The sequence below is a fragment of the Patagioenas fasciata genome, chromosome 1 (genome assembly GCF_037038585.1).
Source record: "Patagioenas fasciata isolate bPatFas1 chromosome 1, bPatFas1.hap1, whole genome shotgun sequence".
NCBI lineage: Eukaryota > Metazoa > Chordata > Aves > Columbiformes > Columbidae > Patagioenas > Patagioenas fasciata.
Genome location: NC_092520.1, coordinates 133415872 through 133435734, shown reverse-complemented (window position 1 = coordinate 133435734; position 19863 = coordinate 133415872).

The window sequence follows — 19863 nt, the reverse complement described above, 5'->3', positions numbered from 1 at the left end:
ACCAAGTCCTGCTGGGTCCCTGTCACCCGCAGAGTGCCCGCATCCTCACCACGGGTCCGGGCATTCTTACAAAGGTTCTATGTCAGCTGGGTGTGGCAGTCGAGCGCCCCGTAGGGGAGGGGGAGCCTGTCAGCCCCGGGCCTGTCACTGCCTGCTGTCCCCCCTGTCAGCAGCGAGGCCTCTGAAAAGTTTCAAAAACATCCCCAGACTTGGGTCCAGCGTGGCCAAAAGTCTCCAAGAGACAAGTTGGGAAGAAGGATATGGAACAGAGGGAGAAAGCGAAGGGAGCAAGACAAAGGGAGGGAAGAGGAAAATCTACTGCCGGGCTGCAGGACTGAAATGGAGGAATTGAAAGACAAGAACCAGAAAGAAGGAGAGTTTGAGAAAAGGAGAGAGGAAAGAAGAGACATGCAGCCAGACGAGGGGTTAGTGAGAGAGGCTGGGACAGAGAACAGGATGAGAAGGAAATAAGGCAAGGCAAGGCAAGGCAAGGCCAAAGGACGTTTCCTTGATTTATATTTTCTACCACATTCATCTGGAGATGGCGAGTAAAGCCATCAGACCTTATGGATTAGGGCCAAACAAAACCCTGACTACTTGAGACACTTAGACTAAGCCTAAAATGCAAAGATCTCTCCAGAAGGACGGTTTTTATACTCTACATCCACAATCTGCACGCAGCAAAAAAGAATAAGCGGTAGATCTACTTAGGCTAAGTCATGGTGGTTTGGTGCAGAGACCATGCATATCATGGGAATATTTCAGCATTTCTGCTCTGGTTTTCAGTTTATTACACCAAGACACCCACCTGATGACATCATTTCAAGAGCAAAAGCAGCAATTTGCAGAATTCAGCTTCTTTGGGGAACTGAGAAATTGCTGAGCTGACACCAAGTCCTGCTGGGTCCCTGTCACCCGCAGAGTGCCCGCATCCTCACCACGGTAGCCGGCATTGTGACAAAGGTTCTATGTCAGCTGGGTGTGGCAGCCGAGCGCCCCCTAGGGGAGGGGCAGTCTGTCAGCCCCGGGTCTGTCACTGTTGCTGTCCCTCCTGTCAGCAGCGAGGCCTCTGAAAAGTTTCAAAAACATCCCCAGACTTGGGTCCAGCGTGGCCAAAAGTCTACAAGAGACAAGTTGGGAAGAAGGATATGGAACAGAGGGAGAAAGCGAAGGGAGCAAGACAAAGGGAGGGAAGAGGAAAACTAGTGCCGGGCTGCAGGACTGAAATGGAGGAATTGAAAGACAAGAACCAGGAAGCAGGAGAGTTTGAGAAAAGGAGAGAGGAAAGAAGAGACATGCAGCCAGAGGAGGGGTTAGTGAGAGAGGCTGGAACAGAGAACAGGATTAGAAGAAATAAGGCAAGACAAGGCAAGGCTACGCCAAAGGACCTTTCCCTGATTTATATTTTCTACCACATTCATCTGGAGACGAGGAGGAAAGCCATTAGACCTGATGGATTAGGCCCAAACAAAAACCCCGGCTACTTGAGACACTTAGACTAAGCTTAAAATGCAAAGATCTCTCCATAAGGATGGTTTTTATCCTGTACTTCCACAATCTGCTGACAGTACAAAAGAATAAGCGGTAGATCTACTTAGGCTGAGTCATGGTGGTTTGGTGCAGAGACCATGCATATCATGGGAATATTTCAGCATTTCTGCTCTGGTTTTCAGTTTATTACACCAAGACACCCACCTGATGACATCATTTCAAGAGCAAAAGCAGCAATTTGCAGAATTCAGCTTCTTTGGGGAACTGAGAAATTGCTGAGCTGGCACCAAGTCCTGCTGGGTCCCTGTCACCCGCAGAGTGCCCGCATCCTCACCACGGTAACGGGCATTCTTACAAAGGTTCTATGTCAGCTGGGTGTGGCAGTCGAGCGCCCCCTAGGGGAGGGGGAGCCTGTCAGCCCCGGGCCTGTCACTGCCTGCTGTCCCTCCTGTCAGCAGCGAGGCCTCTGAAAAGTTTCAAAAACATCCCCAGACTTGGGTCCAAAGTGGCCAAAAGTCTCCAAGAGACAAGTTGGGAAGAAGGATATGGAACAGAGGGAGAAAGTGAAGGGAGCAAGACAAAGGGAGGGAAGAGGAAAATCTAGTGCCGGGCTGCAGGACTGAAATGGAGGAATTGAAAGACAAGAGTCAGGAAGCAGGAGAGTTTGAGAAAAGGAGAGAGGAAAGAAGAGACATGCAGCCAGAGGAGGGGTTAGTTAGAGAGGCTGGAACAGAGAACAGGATTAGAAGGAAATAAGACAAGACAAGGCAAGGCAAGGCCAAAGGACATTTCCTTGATTTATATTTTCTACCACATTCATCTGGAGACGAGGAGGAAAGCCATCAGACCTGATGGATTTGGCCCAAACAAAAACCCCGGCTACTTGAGACACTTAGACTAAGCTTAAAATGCAAAGATCTCTCCATAAGGATGGTTTTTATCCTGTACTTCCACAATCTGCTGACAGTACAACAGAATAAGCGGCAGATCTACTCAGGCTGAGTCATGGTGGTTTGGTGCAGAGACCATGCATATCATGGGAATATTTCAGCATTTCTATTCTGGTTTTCAGTGTATTACACTAAAACACCCACCTGATGACATCATTTCAAGAGCAAAAGCAGCAATTTGCAGAATTCAGCTTCTTTGGGGAACTGAGAAATTGCTGAGCTGACACCAAGTCCTTCCATGTCCCCTTTACCTGCAGAGTGCCCGCATCCTCACCACGGTAGCGGGCATTCTGACAAAGGTTCTATGTCAGCTGGGTGTGGCAGCCGAGCGCCCCCTAGGGGAGGGGGAGTCTGTCAGCCCCGGACCTGTCACTGTTGCTGTCCCCCCTGTCACCAGCGAGGCCTCTGAAAAGTTCCAAAAACATCCCCAGACTTGGGTCCAGCATGGCGAACAGTCTCCAAGAGACAAGTCGGGAAGAAGGATATAGAACAGAGGGAGAAAGCGAAGGGAGCAGACCAAAGGGAGGGAAGAGGAAAACTAGTGCCGGGCTGCAGGACTGAAATGGAGGAATTGAAAGACAAGAACCAGGAAGCAGGAGAGTTTGAGAAAAGGAGAGAGGAAAGCAGAGACATGCAGCCAGACGAGGGGTTAGTGAGAGAGGCTGGGACAGAGAACAGGATGAGAAGGAAATAAGGCAAGGCAAGGAAAGACTAGGCCAAAGGACGTTTCCTTGCTTTATATTTTCTACCACATTCATCTTGAAACGAGGAAGAAAGCTATCAGACCTTATGGATTAGGCCCAAACAAAAACCCCGGCTACTTGAGACACTTAGACTAAGCCTAAAACGCAACGATCTCTCCAGAAGGATGTTTTTCATGCTGTACTTCTACAATCTGCTGGCAGTACAGAAGAATAAGCGGCAGATCTACTCAGGCTGAGTCATGGTGCTTTGGTGCAGAGATCATGCATATCATGGGAATATTTCAGCATGTCTGCTCTGGTTTTCAGTTTATTACACCAAGACACCCACCTGATGACATCATTTCAAGAGCAAAAGCAGCAATTTGCAGAATTCAGCTTCTTTGGGGAACTGAGAAATTGCTGAGCTGACACCAAGTCCTGCTGGGTCCCTGTCACCCGCAGAGTGCCCGCATCCTCACCACGGTAACGGGCATTCTTACAAAGGTTGTATGTCAGCTGGGTGTGGCAGTCGAGCACCCCCTAGGGGAGGGGGAGCCTGTCAGCCCCGGGCCTGTCACTGCCTGCTGTCCCTCCTGTCAGCAGCGAGGCCTCTGAAAAGTTTCAAAAACATCCCCAGACTTGGGTCCGAAGTGGCCAAAAGTCTCCAAGAGACAAGCTGGGAAGAAGGATATGGAACAGAGGGAGAAAGCGAAGGGAGCTGGACAAAGAAAGGGAAGAGGAAAAACTAGTGCGGGGCTGCAGGACTGAAATGGAGGAATTGAAATACAAGAACCAGGAAGCAGGAGAGTTTGAGAAAAGGAGAGAGGAAAGCAGAGACATGCAGCCAGATGAGGGGTTAGTGAGAGAGGCTGGGACAGAGAACAGGATGAGAAGGAAATAAGGCAAGGCAAGGCAAGGCAAGGCCAAAGGACATTTCCTTGATTTATATTTTCTACCACATTCATCTGGAGATGGGGAGTAAAGCCATCAGACCTTATGGATTAGGGCCAAACAAAACCCTGACTACTTGAGACACTTAGACTAAGCCTAAAATGCAAAGATCTCTCCAGAAGGACGGTTTTTATACTCTACATCCACAATCTGCACGCAGCAAAAAAGAATAAGCGGTAGATCTACTTAGGCTAAGTCATGGTGGTTTGGTGCAGAGACCATGCATATCATGGGAATATTTCAGCATTTCTGCTCTGGTTTTCAGTTTATTACACCAAGACACCCACCTGATGACATCATTTCAAGAGCAAAAGCAGCAATTTGCAGAATTCAGCTTCTTTGGGGAACTGAGAAATTGCTGAGCTGACACCAAGTCCTGCTGGGTCCCTGTCACCCGCAGAGTGCCCGCATCCTCACCACGGGTCCGGGCATTCTTACAAAGGTTCTATGTCAGCTGGGTGTGGCAGTCGAGCGCCCCGTAGGGGAGGGGGAGCCTGTCAGCCCCGGGCCTGTCACTGCCTGCTGTCCCCCCTGTCAGCAGCGAGGCCTCTGAAAAGTTTCAAAAACATCCCCAGACTTGGGTCCAAAGTGGCCAAAAGTCTCCAAGAGACAAGTTGGGAAGAAGGATATGGAACAGAGGGAGAAAGCGAAGGGAGCAAGACAAAGGGAGGGAAGAGGAAAATCTACTGCCGGGCTGCAGGACTGAAATGGAGGAATTGAAAGACAAGAACCAGAAAGAAGGAGAGTTTGAGAAAAGGAGAGAGGAAAGAAGAGACATGCAGCCAGACGAGGGGTTAGTGAGAGAGGCTGGGACAGAGAACAGGATGAGAAGGAAATAAGGCAAGGCAAGGCAAGGCAAGGCCAAAGGACGTTTCCTTGATTTATATTTTCTACCACATTCATCTGGAGATGGCGAGTAAAGCCATCAGACCTTATGGATTAGGGCCAAACAAAACCCTGACTACTTGAGACACTTAGACTAAGCCTAAAATGCAAAGATCTCTCCAGAAGGACGGTTTTTATACTCTACATCCACAATCTGCACGCAGCAAAAAAGAATAAGCGGTAGATCTACTTAGGCTAAGTCATGGTGGTTTGGTGCAGAGACCATGCATATCATGGGAATATTTCAGCATTTCTGCTCTGGTTTTCAGTTTATTACACCAAGACACCCACCTGATGACATCATTTCAAGAGCAAAAGCAGCAATTTGCAGAATTCAGCTTCTTTGGGGAACTGAGAAATTGCTGAGCTGACACCAAGTCCTGCTGGGTCCCTGTCACCCGCAGAGTGCCCGCATCCTCACCACGGTAGCCGGCATTGTGACAAAGGTTCTATGTCAGCTGGGTGTGGCAGCCGAGCGCCCCCTAGGGGAGGGGCAGTCTGTCAGCCCCGGGTCTGTCACCGTTGCTGTCCCCCCTGTCAGCAGCGAGACCTCTGAAAAGTTTCAAAAACATCCCCAGACTTGGGTCCAGCGTGGCCAAAACTCTACAAGAGACAAGTTGGGAAGAAGGATATGGAACAGAGGGAGAAAGCGAAGGGAGCAAGACAAAGGGAGGGAAGAGGAAAACTAGTGCCGGGCTGCAGGACTGAAATGGAGGAATTGAAAGACAAGAACCAGGAAGCAGGAGAGTTTGAGAAAAGGAGAGAGGAAAGAAGAGACATGCAGCCAGAGGAGGGGTTAGTGAGAGAGGCTGGAACAGAGAACAGGATTAGAAGGAAATAAGGCAAGACAAGGCAAGGCAAGGCCAAAGGACATTTCCTTGATTTATATTTTCTACCACATTCATCTGGAGACGAGGAGGAAAGCCATCAGACCTGATGGATTAGGCCCAAACAAAAACCCCGGCTACTTGAGACACTTAGACTAAGCTTAAAATGCAAAGATCTCTCCATAAGGATGGTTTTTATCCTGTACTTCCACAATCTGCTGACAGTACAACAGAATAAGCGGCAGATCTACTCAGGCTGAGTCATGGTGGTTTGGTGCAGAGACCATGCATATCATGGGAATATTTCAGCATTTCTATTCTGGTTTTCAGTGTATTACACTAAAACACCCACCTGATGACATCATTTCAAGAGCAAAAGCAGCAATTTGCAGAATTCAGCTTCTTTAGAGAACTGAGAAATTGCTGAGCTGACACCAAGTCCTTCCATGTCCCCTTTACCTGCAGAGTGCCCGCATCCTCACCACGGTAGCGGGCATTCTGACAAAGGTTCTATGTCAGCTGGGTGTGGCAGCCGAGCGCCCCCTAGGGGAGGGGGAGTCTGTCAGCCCCGGACCTGTCACTGTTGCTGTCCCCCCTGTCACCAGCGAGGCCTCTGAAAAGTTCCAAAAACATCCCCAGACTTGGGTCCAGCATGGCCAAAAGTCTCCAAGAGACAAGTCGGGAAGAAGGATATAGAACAGAGGGAGAAAGCGAAGGGAGAAGACCAAAGGGAGGGAAGAGGAAAACTAGTGCCGGGCTGCAGGACTGAAATGGAGGAATTGAAAGACAAGAACCAGGAAGCAGGAGAGTTTGAGAAAAGGAGAGAGGAAAGCAGAGACATGCAGCCAGACGAGGGGTTAGTGAGAGAGGCTGGGACAGAGAACAGGATGAGAAGGAAATAAGGCAAGGCAAGGAAAGACTAGGCCAAAGGACGTTTCCTTGCTTTATATTTTCTACCACATTCATCTTGAAACGAGGAAGAAAGCCATCAGACCTTATGGATTAGGCCCAAACAAAAACCCCGGCTACTTGAGACACTTAGACTAAGCCTAAAACGCAACGATCTCTCCAGAAGGATGTTTTTCATGCTGTACTTCTACAATCTGCTGGCAGTACAGAAGAATAAGCGGCAGATCTACTCAGGCTGAGTCATGGTGCTTTGGTGCAGAGATCATGCATATCATGGGAATATTTCAGCATGTCTGCTCTGGTTTTCAGTTTATTACACCAAGACACCCACCTGATGACATCATTTCAAGAGCAAAAGCAGCAATTTGCAGAATTCAGCTTCTTTGGGGAACTGAGAAATTGCTGAGCTGACACCAAGTCCTGCTGGGTCCCTGTCACCCGCAGAGTGCCCGCATCCTCACCACGGTAACGGGCATTCTTACAAAGGTTCTATGTCAGCTGGGTGTGGCAGTCGAGCACCCCCTAGGGGAGGGGGAGCCTGTCAGCCCCGGGCCTGTCACTGCCTGCTGTCCCTCCTGTCAGCAGCGAGGCCTCTGAAAAGTTTCAAAAACATCCCCAGACTTGGGTCCGAAGTGGCCAAAAGTCTCCAAGAGACAAGCTGGTAGGAAGGATATGGAACAGAGGGAGAAAGCGAAGGGAGCTGGACAAAGAAAGGGAAGAGGAAAAACTAGTGTGGGGCTGCAGGACTGAAATGGAGGAATTGAAAGACAAGAACCAGGAAGCAGGAGAGTTTGAGAAAAGGAGAGAGGAAAGCAGAGACATGCAGCCAGATGAGGGGTTAGTGAGAGAGGCTGGGACAGAGAACAGGATGAGAAGGAAATAAGGCAAGGCAAGGCAAGGCAAGGCCAAAGGACATTTCCTTGATTTATATTTTCTACCACATTCATCTGGAGATGGGGAGGAAAGCCATCAGACCTTATGGATTAGGGCCAAACAAAACCCTGACTACTTGAGACACTTAGACTAAGCCTAAAATGCAAAGATCTCTCCAGAAGGACGGTTTTTATACTCTACATCCACAATCTGCACGCAGCAAAAAAGAATAAGCGGTAGATCTACTTAGGCTAAGTCATGGTGGTTTGGTGCAGAGACCATGCATATCATGGGAATATTTCAGCATTTCTGCTCTGGTTTTCAGTTTATTACACCAAGACACCCACCTGATGACATCATTTCAAGAGCAAAAGCAGCAATTTGCAGAATTCAGCTTCTTTGGGGAACTGAGAAATTGCTGAGCTGACACCAAGTCCTGCTGGGTCCCTGTCACCCGCAGAGTGCCCGCATCCTCACCACGGTAGCCGGCATTGTGACAAAGGTTCTATGTCAGCTGGGTGTGGCAGCCGAGCGCCCCCTAGGGGAGGGGCAGTCTGTCAGCCCCGGGTCTGTCACTGTTGCTGTCCCCCCTGTCAGCAGCGAGGCCTCTGAAAAGTTTCAAAAACATCCCCAGACTTGGGTCCAGCGTGGCCAAAAGTCTCCAAGAGACAAGTTGGGAAGAAGGATATGGAACAGAGGGAGAAAGCGAAGGGAGCAAGACAAAGGGAGGGAAGAGGAAAACTAGTGCCGGGCTGCAGGACTGAAATGGAGGAATTGAAAGACAAGAACCAGGAAGCAGGAGAGTTTGAGAAAAGGAGAGAGGAAAGAAGAGACATGCAGCCAGAGGAGGGGTTAGTGAGAGAGGCTGGAACAGAGAACAGGATTAGAAGAAATAAGGCAAGACAAGGCAAGGCTACGCCAAAGGACCTTTCCCTGATTTATATTTTCTACCACATTCATCTGGAGACGAGGAGGAAAGCCATTAGACCTGATGGATTAGGCCCAAACAAAAACCCCGGCTACTTGAGACACTTAGACTAAGCTTAAAATGCAAAGATCTCTCCATAAGGATGGTTTTTATCCTGTACTTCCACAATCTGCTGACAGTACAAAAGAATAAGCGGTAGATCTACTTAGGCTGAGTCATGGTGGTTTGGTGCAGAGACCATGCATATCATGGGAATATTTCAGCATTTCTGCTCTGGTTTTCAGTTTATTACACCAAGACACCCACCTGATGACATCATTTCAAGAGCAAAAGCAGCAATTTGCAGAATTCAGCTTCTTTGGGGAACTGAGAAATTGCTGAGCTGGCACCAAGTCCTGCTGGGTCCCTGTCACCCGCAGAGTGCCCGCATCCTCACCACGGTAACGGGCATTCTTACAAAGGTTCTATGTCAGCTGGGTGTGGCAGTCGAGCGCCCCCTAGGGGAGGGGGAGCCTGTCAGCCCCGGGCCTGTCACTGCCTGCTGTCCCTCCTGTCAGCAGCGAGGCCTCTGAAAAGTTTCAAAAACATCCCCAGACTTGGGTCCAAAGTGGCCAAAAGTCTCCAAGAGACAAGTTGGGAAGAAGGATATGGAACAGAGGGAGAAAGTGAAGGGAGCAAGACAAAGGGAGGGAAGAGGAAAATCTAGTGCCGGGCTGCAGGACTGAAATGGAGGAATTGAAAGACAAGAGTCAGGAAGCAGGAGAGTTTGAGAAAAGGAGAGAGGAAAGAAGAGACATGCAGCCAGAGGAGGGGTTAGTTAGAGAGGCTGGAACAGAGAACAGGATTAGAAGGAAATAAGACAAGACAAGGCAAGGCAAGGCCAAAGGACATTTCCTTGATTTATATTTTCTACCACATTCATCTGGAGACGAGGAGGAAAGCCATCAGACCTGATGGATTAGGCCCAAACAAAAACCCCGGCTACTTGAGACACTTAGACTAAGCTTAAAATGCAAAGATCTCTCCATAAGGATGGTTTTTATCCTGTACTTCCACAATCTGCTGACAGTACAACAGAATAAGCGGCAGATCTACTCAGGCTGAGTCATGGTGGTTTGGTGCAGAGACCATGCATATCATGGGAATATTTCAGCATTTCTATTCTGGTTTTCAGTGTATTACACTAAAACACCCACCTGATGACATCATTTCAAGAGCAAAAGCAGCAATTTGCAGAATTCAGCTTCTTTGGGGAACTGAGAAATTGCTGAGCTGACACCAAGTCCTTCCATGTCCCCTTTACCTGCAGAGTGCCCGCATCCTCACCACGGTAGCGGGCATTCTGACAAAGGTTCTATGTCAGCTGGGTGTGGCAGCCGAGCGCCCCCTAGGGGAGGGGGAGTCTGTCAGCCCCGGACCTGTCACTGTTGCTGTCCCCCCTGTCACCAGCGAGGCCTCTGAAAAGTTCCAAAAACATCCCCAGACTTGGGTCCAGCATGGCCAACAGTCTCCAAGAGACAAGTCGGGAAGAAGGATATAGAACAGAGGGAGAAAGCGAAGGGAGCAGACCAAAGGGAGGGAAGAGGAAAACTAGTGCCGGGCTGCAGGACTGAAATGGAGGAATTTAAAGACAAGAACCAGGAAGCAGGAGAGTTTGAGAAAAGGAGAGAGGAAAGCAGAGACATGCAGCCAGACGAGGGGTTAGTGAGAGAGGCTGGGACAGAGAACAGGATGAGAAGGAAATAAGGCAAGGCAAGGAAAGACTAGGCCAAAGGACGTTTCCTTGCTTTATATTTTCTACCACATTCATCTTGAAACGAGGAAGAAAGCCATCAGACCTTATGGATTAGGCCCAAACAAAAACCCCGGCTACTTGAGACACTTAGACTAAGCCTAAAACGCAACGATCTCTCCAGAAGGATGTTTTTCATGCTGTACTTCTACAATCTGCTGGCAGTACAGAAGAATAAGCGGCAGATCTACTCAGGCTGAGTCATGGTGCTTTGGTGCAGAGATCATGCATATCATGGGAATATTTCAGCATGTCTGCTCTGGTTTTCAGTTTATTACACCAAGACACCCACCTGATGACATCATTTCAAGAGCAAAAGCAGCAATTTGCAGAATTCAGCTTCTTTGGGGAACTGAGAAATTGCTGAGCTGACACCAAGTCCTGCTGGGTCCCTGTCACCCGCAGAGTGCCCGCATCCTCACCACGGTAACGGGCATTCTTACAAAGGTTGTATGTCAGCTGGGTGTGGCAGTCGAGCACCCCCTAGGGGAGGGGGAGCCTGTCAGCCCCGGGCCTGTCACTGCCTGCTGTCCCTCCTGTCAGCAGCGAGGCCTCTGAAAAGTTTCAAAAACATCCCCAGACTTGGGTCCGAAGTGGCCAAAAGTCTCCAAGAGACAAGCTGGGAAGAAGGATATGGAACAGAGGGAGAAAGCGAAGGGAGCTGGACAAAGAAAGGGAAGAGGAAAAACTAGTGCGGGGCTGCAGGACTGAAATGGAGGAATTGAAAGACAAGAACCAGGAAGCAGGAGAGTTTGAGAAAAGGAGAGAGGAAAGCAGAGACATGCAGCCAGATGAGGGGTTAGTGAGAGAGGCTGGGACAGAGAACAGGATGAGAAGGAAATAAGGCAAGGCAAGGCAAGGCAAGGCCAAAGGACATTTCCTTGATTTATATTTTCTACCACATTCATCTGGAGATGGGGAGTAAAGCCATCAGACCTTATGGATTAGGGCCAAACAAAACCCTGACTACTTGAGACACTTAGACTAAGCCTAAAATGCAAAGATCTCTCCAGAAGGACGGTTTTTATACTCTACATCCACAATCTGCACGCAGCAAAAAAGAATAAGCGGTAGATCTACTTAGGCTAAGTCATGGTGGTTTGGTGCAGAGACCATGCATATCATGGGAATATTTCAGCATTTCTGCTCTGGTTTTCAGTTTATTACACCAAGACACCCACCTGATGACATCATTTCAAGAGCAAAAGCAGCAATTTGCAGAATTCAGCTTCTTTGGGGAACTGAGAAATTGCTGAGCTGACACCAAGTCCTGCTGGGTCCCTGTCACCCGCAGAGTGCCCGCATCCTCACCACGGGTCCGGGCATTCTTACAAAGGTTCTATGTCAGCTGGGTGTGGCAGTCGAGCGCCCCGTAGGGGAGGGGGAGCCTGTCAGCCCCGGGCCTGTCACTGCCTGCTGTCCCCCCTGTCAGCAGCGAGGCCTCTGAAAAGTTTCAAAAACATCCCCAGACTTGGGTCCGAAGTGGCCAAAAGTCTCCAAGAGACAAGTTGGGAAGAAGGATATGGAACAGAGGGAGAAAGCGAAGGGAGCAAGACAAAGGGAGGGAAGAGGAAAATCTAGTGCCGGGCTGCAGGACTGAAATGGAGGAATTGAAAGACAAGAACCAGAAAGAAGGAGAGTTTGAGAAAAGGAGAGAGGAAAGAAGAGACATGCAGCCAGACGAGGGGTTAGTGAGAGAGGCTGGGACAGAGAACAGGATGAGAAGGAAATAAGGCAAGGCAAGGCAAGGCAAGGCCAAAGGACGTTTCCTTGATTTATATTTTCTACCACATTCATCTGGAGATGGCGAGTAAAGCCATCAGACCTTATGGATTAGGGCCAAACAAAACCCTGACTACTTGAGACACTTAGACTAAGCCTAAAATGCAAAGATCTCTCCAGAAGGACGGTTTTTATACTCTACATCCACAATCTGCACGCAGCAAAAAAGAATAAGCGGTAGATCTACTTAGGCTAAGTCATGGTGGTTTGGTGCAGAGACCATGCATATCATGGGAATATTTCAGCATTTCTGCTCTGGTTTTCAGTTTATTACACCAAGACACCCACCTGATGACATCATTTCAAGAGCAAAAGCAGCAATTTGCAGAATTCAGCTTCTTTGGGGAACTGAGAAATTGCTGAGCTGACACCAAGTCCTGCTGGGTCCCTGTCACCCGCAGAGTGCCCGCATCCTCACCACGGTGCGGGCATTGTGACAAAGGTTCTATGTCAGCTGGGTGTGGCAGTCGAGCGCCCCGTAGGGGAGGGGGAGCCTGTCAGCCCCGGGCCTGTCACTGCCTGCTGTCCCCCCTGTCAGCAGCGAGGCCTCTGAAAAGTTTCAAAAACATCCCCAGACTTGGGTCCAAAGTGGCCAAAAGTCTCCAAGAGACAAGTTGGGAAGAAGGATATGGAACAGAGGGAGAAAGCGAAGGGAGCAAGACAAAGGGAGGGAAGAGGAAAATCTAGTGCCGGGCTGCAGGACTGAAATGGAGGAATTGAAAGACAAGAACCAGGAAGCAGGAGAGTTTGAGAAAAGGAGAGAGGAAAGAAGAGACATGCAGCCAGAGGAGGGGTTAGTGAGAGAGGCTGGAACAGAGAACAGGATTAGAAGAAATAAGGCAAGACAAGGCAAGGCTACGCCAAAGGACCTTTCCCTGATTTATATTTTCTACCACATTCATCTGGAGACGAGGAGGAAAGCCATCAGACCTGATGGATTAGGCCCAAACAAAAACCCCGGCTACTTGAGACACTTAGACTAAGCTTAAAATGCAAAGATCTCTCCATAAGGATGGTTTTTATCCTGTACTTCCACAATCTGCTGACAGTACAAAAGAATAAGCGGTAGATCTACTTAGGCTGAGTCATGGTGGTTTGGTGCAGAGACCATGCATATCATGGGAATATTTCAGCATTTCTGCTCTGGTTTTCAGTTTATTACACCAAGACACCCACCTGATGACATCATTTCAAGAGCAAAAGCAGCAATTTGCAGAATTCAGCTTCTTTGGGGAACTGAGAAATTGCTGAGCTGGCACCAAGTCCTGCTGGGTCCCTGTCACCCGCAGAGTGCCCGCATCCTCACCACGGTAACGGGCATTCTTACAAAGGTTCTATGTCAGCTGGGTGTGGCAGTCGAGCACCCCCTAGGGGAGGGGGAGCCTGTCAGCCCCGGGCCTGTCACTGCCTGCTGTCCCTCCTGTCAGCAGCGAGGCCTCTGAAAAGTTTCAAAAACATCCCCAGACTTGGGTCCAAAGTGGCCAAAAGTCTCCAAGAGACAAGTTGGGAAGAAGGATATGGAACAGAGGGAGAAAGTGAAGGGAGCAAGACAAAGGGAGGGAAGAGGAAAATCTAGTGCCGGGCTGCAGGACTGAAATGGAGGAATTGAAAGACAAGAGTCAGGAAGCAGGAGAGTTTGAGAAAAGGAGAGAGGAAAGAAGAGACATGCAGCCAGAGGAGGGGTTAGTTAGAGAGGCTGGAACAGAGAACAGGATTAGAAGGAAATAAGACAAGACAAGGCAAGGCAAGGCCAAAGGACATTTCCTTGATTTATATTTTCTACCACATTCATCTGGAGACGAGGAGGAAAGCCATCAGACCTGATGGATTTGGCCCAAACAAAAACCCCGGCTACTTGAGACACTTAGACTAAGCTTAAAATGCAAAGATCTCTCCATAAGGATGGTTTTTATCCTGTACTTCCACAATCTGCTGACAGTACAACAGAATAAGCGGCAGATCTACTCAGGCTGAGTCATGGTGGTTTGGTGCAGAGACCATGCATATCATGGGAATATTTCAGCATTTCTATTCTGGTTTTCAGTGTATTACACCAAGACACCCACCTGATGACATCATTTCAAGAGCAAAAGCAGCAATTTGCAGAATTCAGCTTCTTTGGGGAACTGAGAAATTGCTGAGCTGACACCAAGTCCTTCCATGTCCCCTTTACCTGCAGAGTGCCCGCATCCTCACCACGGTAGCGGGCATTCTGACAAAGGTTCTATGTCAGCTGGGTGTGGCAGCCGAGCGCCCCCTAGGGGAGGGGGAGTCTGTCAGCCCCGGACCTGTCACTGTTGCTGTCCCCCCTGTCACCAGCGAGGCCTCTGAAAAGTTCCAAAAACATCCCCAGACTTGGGTCCAGCATGGCCAACAGTCTCCAAGAGACAAGTCGGGAAGAAGGATATAGAACAGAGGGAGAAAGCGAAGGGAGCAGACCAAAGGGAGGGAAGAGGAAAACTAGTGCCGGGCTGCAGGACTGAAATGGAGGAATTGAAAGACAAGAACCAGGAAGCAGGAGAGTTTGAGAAAAGGAGAGAGGAAAGCAGAGACATGCAGCCAGACGAGGGGTTAGTGAGAGAGGCTGGGACAGAGAACAGGATGAGAAGGAAATAAGGCAAGGCAAGGAAAGACTAGGCCAAAGGACGTTTCCTTGCTTTATATTTTCTACCACATTCATCTTGAAACGAGGAAGAAAGCTATCAGACCTTATGGATTAGGCCCAAACAAAAACCCCGGCTACTTGAGACACTTAGACTAAGCCTAAAACGCAACGATCTCTCCAGAAGGATGTTTTTCATGCTGTACTTCTACAATCTGCTGGCAGTACAGAAGAATAAGCGGCAGATCTACTCAGGCTGAGTCATGGTGCTTTGGTGCAGAGATCATGCATATCATGGGAATATTTCAGCATGTCTGCTCTGGTTTTCAGTTTATTACACCAAGACACCCACCTGATGACATCATTTCAAGAGCAAAAGCAGCAATTTGCAGAATTCAGCTTCTTTGGGGAACTGAGAAATTGCTGAGCTGACACCAAGTCCTGCTGGGTCCCTGTCACCCGCAGAGTGCCCGCATCCTCACCATGGTAACGGGCATTCTTACAAAGGTTCTATGTCAGCTGGGTGTGGCAGTCGAGCACCCCCTAGGGGAGGGGGAGCCTGTCAGCCCCGGGCCTGTCACTGCCTGCTGTCCCTCCTGTCAGCAGCGAGGCCTCTGAAAAGTTTCAAAAACATCCCCAGACTTGGGTCCGAAGTGGCCAAAAGTCTCCAAGAGACAAGCTGGGAAGAAGGATATGGAACAGAGGGAGAAAGCGAAGGGAGCTGGACAAAGAAAGGGAAGAGGAAAAACTAGTGCGGGGCTGCAGGACTGAAATGGAGGAATTGAAAGACAAGAACCAGGAAGCAGGAGAGTTTGAGAAAAGGAGAGAGGAAAGCAGAGACATGCAGCCAGATGAGGGGTTAGTGAGAGAGGCTGGGACAGAGAACAGGATGAGAAGGAAATAAGGCAAGGCAAGGCAAGGCAAGGCCAAAGGACATTTCCTTGATTTATATTTTCTACCACATTCATCTGGAGATGGGGAGTAAAGCCATCAGACCTTATGGATTAGGGCCAAACAAAACCCTGACTACTTGAGACACTTAGACTAAGCCTAAAATGCAAAGATCTCTCCAGAAGGACGGTTTTTATACTCTACATCCACAATCTGCACGCAGCAAAAAAGAATAAGCGGTAGATCTACTTAGGCTAAGTCATGGTGGTTTGGTGCAGAGACCATGCATATCATGGGAATATTTCAGCATTTCTGCTCTGGTTTTCAGTTTATTACACCAAGACACCCACCTGATGACATCATTTCAAGAGCAAAAGCAGCAATTTGCAGAATTCAGCTTCTTTGGGGAACTGAGAAATTGCTGAGCTGACACCAAGTCCTGCTGGGTCCCTGTCACCCGCAGAGTGCCCGCATCCTCACCACGGGTCCGGGCATTCTTACAAAGGTTCTATGTCAGCTGGGTGTGGCAGTCGAGCGCCCCGTAGGGGAGGGGGAGCCTGTCAGCCCCGGGCCTGTCACTGCCTGCTGTCCCCCCTGTCAGCAGCGAGGCCTCTGAAAAGTTTCAAAAACATCCCCAGACTTGGGTCCAGCGTGGCCAAAAGTCTCCAAGAGACAAGTTGGGAAGAAGGATATGGAACAGAGGGAGAAAGCGAAGGGAGCAAGACAAAGGGAGGGAAGAGGAAAATCTACTGCCGGGCTGCAGGACTGAAATGGAGGAATTGAAAGACAAGAACCAGAAAGAAGGAGAGTTTGAGAAAAGGAGAGAGGAAAGAAGAGACATGCAGCCAGACGAGGGGTTAGTGAGAGAGGCTGGGACAGAGAACAGGATGAGAAGGAAATAAGGCAAGGCAAGGCAAGGCAAGGCCAAAGGACGTTTCCTTGATTTATATTTTCTACCACATTCATCTGGAGATGGCGAGTAAAGCCATCAGACCTTATGGATTAGGGCCAAACAAAACCCTGACTACTTGAGACACTTAGACTAAGCCTAAAATGCAAAGATCTCTCCAGAAGGACGGTTTTTATACTCTACATCCACAATCTGCACGCAGCAAAAAAGAATAAGCGGTAGATCTACTTAGGCTAAGTCATGGTGGTTTGGTGCAGAGACCATGCATATCATGGGAATATTTCAGCATTTCTGCTCTGGTTTTCAGTTTATTACACCAAGACACCCACCTGATGACATCATTTCAAGAGCAAAAGCAGCAATTTGCAGAATTCAGCTTCTTTGGGGAACTGAGAAATTGCTGAGCTGACACCAAGTCCTGCTGGGTCCCTGTCACCCGCAGAGTGCCCGCATCCTCACCACGGTAGCCGGCATTGTGACAAAGGTTCTATGTCAGCTGGGTGTGGCAGCCGAGCGCCCCCTAGGGGAGGGGCAGTCTGTCAGCCCCGGGTCTGTCACTGTTGCTGTCCCTCCTGTCAGCAGCGAGGCCTCTGAAAAGTTTCAAAAACATCCCCAGACTTGGGTCCAGCGTGGCCAAAAGTCTACAAGAGACAAGTTGGGAAGAAGGATATGGAACAGAGGGAGAAAGCGAAGGGAGCAAGACAAAGGGAGGGAAGAGGAAAACTAGTGCCGGGCTGCAGGACTGAAATGGAGGAATTGAAAGACAAGAACCAGGAAGCAGGAGAGTTTGAGAAAAGGAGAGAGGAAAGAAGAGACATGCAGCCAGAGGAGGGGTTAGTGAGAGAGGCTGGAACAGAGAACAGGATTAGAAGAAATAAGGCAAGACAAGGCAAGGCTACGCCAAAGGACCTTTCCCTGATTTATATTTTCTACCACATTCATCTGGAGACGAGGAGGAAAGCCATTAGACCTGATGGATTAGGCCCAAACAAAAACCCCGGCTACTTGAGACACTTAGACTAAGCTTAAAATGCAAAGATCTCTCCATAAGGATGGTTTTTATCCTGTACTTCCACAATCTGCTGACAGTACAAAAGAATAAGCGGTAGATCTACTTAGGCTGAGTCATGGTGGTTTGGTGCAGAGACCATGCATATCATGGGAATATTTCAGCATTTCTGCTCTGGTTTTCAGTTTATTACACCAAGACACCCACCTGATGACATCATTTCAAGAGCAAAAGCAGCAATTTGCAGAATTCAGCTTCTTTGGGGAACTGAGAAATTGCTGAGCTGGCACCAAGTCCTGCTGGGTCCCTGTCACCCGCAGAGTGCCCGCATCCTCACCACGGTAACGGGCATTCTTACAAAGGTTCTATGTCAGCTGGGTGTGGCAGTCGAGCGCCCCCTAGGGGAGGGGGAGCCTGTCAGCCCCGGGCCTGTCACTGCCTGCTGTCCCTCCTGTCAGCAGCGAGGCCTCTGAAAAGTTTCAAAAACATCCCCAGACTTGGGTCCAAAGTGGCCAAAAGTCTCCAAGAGACAAGTTGGGAAGAAGGATATGGAACAGAGGGAGAAAGTGAAGGGAGCAAGACAAAGGGAGGGAAGAGGAAAATCTAGTGCCGGGCTGCAGGACTGAAATGGAGGAATTGAAAGACAAGAGTCAGGAAGCAGGAGAGTTTGAGAAAAGGAGAGAGGAAAGAAGAGACATGCAGCCAGAGGAGGGGTTAGTTAGAGAGGCTGGAACAGAGAACAGGATTAGAAGGAAATAAGACAAGACAAGGCAAGGCAAGGCCAAAGGACATTTCCTTGATTTATATTTTCTACCACATTCATCTGGAGACGAGGAGGAAAGCCATCAGACCTGATGGATTTGGCCCAAACAAAAACCCCGGCTACTTGAGACACTTAGACTAAGCTTAAAATGCAAAGATCTCTCCATAAGGATGGTTTTTATCCTGTACTTCCACAATCTGCTGACAGTACAACAGAATAAGCGGCAGATCTACTCAGGCTGAGTCATGGTGGTTTGGTGCAGAGACCATGCATATCATGGGAATATTTCAGCATTTCTATTCTGGTTTTCAGTGTATTACACCAAGACACCCACCTGATGACATCATTTCAAGAGCAAAAGCAGCAATTTGCAGAATTCAGCTTCTTTGGGGAACTGAGAAATTGCTGAGCTGACACCAAGTCCTTCCATGTCCCCTTTACCTGCAGAGTGCCCGCATCCTCACCACGGTAGCGGGCATTCTGACAAAGGTTCTATGTCAGCTGGGTGTGGCAGCCGAGCGCCCCCTAGGGGAGGGGGAGTCTGTCAGCCCCGGACCTGTCACTGTTGCTGTCCCCCCTGTCACCAGCGAGGCCTCTGAAAAGTTCCAAAAACATCCCCAGACTTGGGTCCAGCATGGCCAACAGTCTCCAAGAGACAAGTCGGGAAGAAGGATATAGAACAGAGGGAGAAAGCGAAGGGAGCAGACCAAAGGGAGGGAAGAGGAAAACTAGTGCCGGGCTGCAGGACTGAAATGGAGGAATTGAAAGACAAGAACCAGGAAGCAGGAGAGTTTGAGAAAAGGAGAGAGGAAAGCAGAGACATGCAGCCAGACGAGGGGTTAGTGAGAGAGGCTGGGACAGAGAACAGGATGAGAAGGAAATAAGGCAAGGCAAGGAAAGACTAGGCCAAAGGACGTTTCCTTGCTTTATATTTTCTACCACATTCATCTTGAAACGAGGAAGAAAGCTATCAGACCTTATGGATTAGGCCCAAACAAAAACCCCGGCTACTTGAGACACTTAGACTAAGCCTAAAACGCAACGATCTCTCCAGAAGGATGTTTTTCATGCTGTACTTCTACAATCTGCTGGCAGTACAGAAGAATAAGCGGCAGATCTACTCAGGCTGAGTCATGGTGCTTTGGTGCAGAGATCATGCATATCATGGGAATATTTCAGCATGTCTGCTCTGGTTTTCAGTTTATTACACCAAGACACCCACCTGATGACATCATTTCAAGAGCAAAAGCAGCAATTTGCAGAATTCAGCTTCTTTGGGGAACTGAGAAATTGCTGAGCTGACACCAAGTCCTGCTGGGTCCCTGTCACCCGCAGAGTGCCCGCATCCTCACCACGGTAACGGGCATTCTTACAAAGGTTGTATGTCAGCTGGGTGTGGCAGTCGAGCACCCCCTAGGGGAGGGGGAGCCTGTCAGCCCCGGGCCTGTCACTGCCTGCTGTCCCTCCTGTCAGCAGCGAGGCCTCTGAAAAGTTTCAAAAACATCCCCAGACTTGGGTCCGAAGTGGCCAAAAGTCTCCAAGAGACAAGCTGGGAAGAAGGATATGGAACAGAGGGAGAAAGCGAAGGGAGCTGGACAAAGAAAGGGAAGAGGAAAA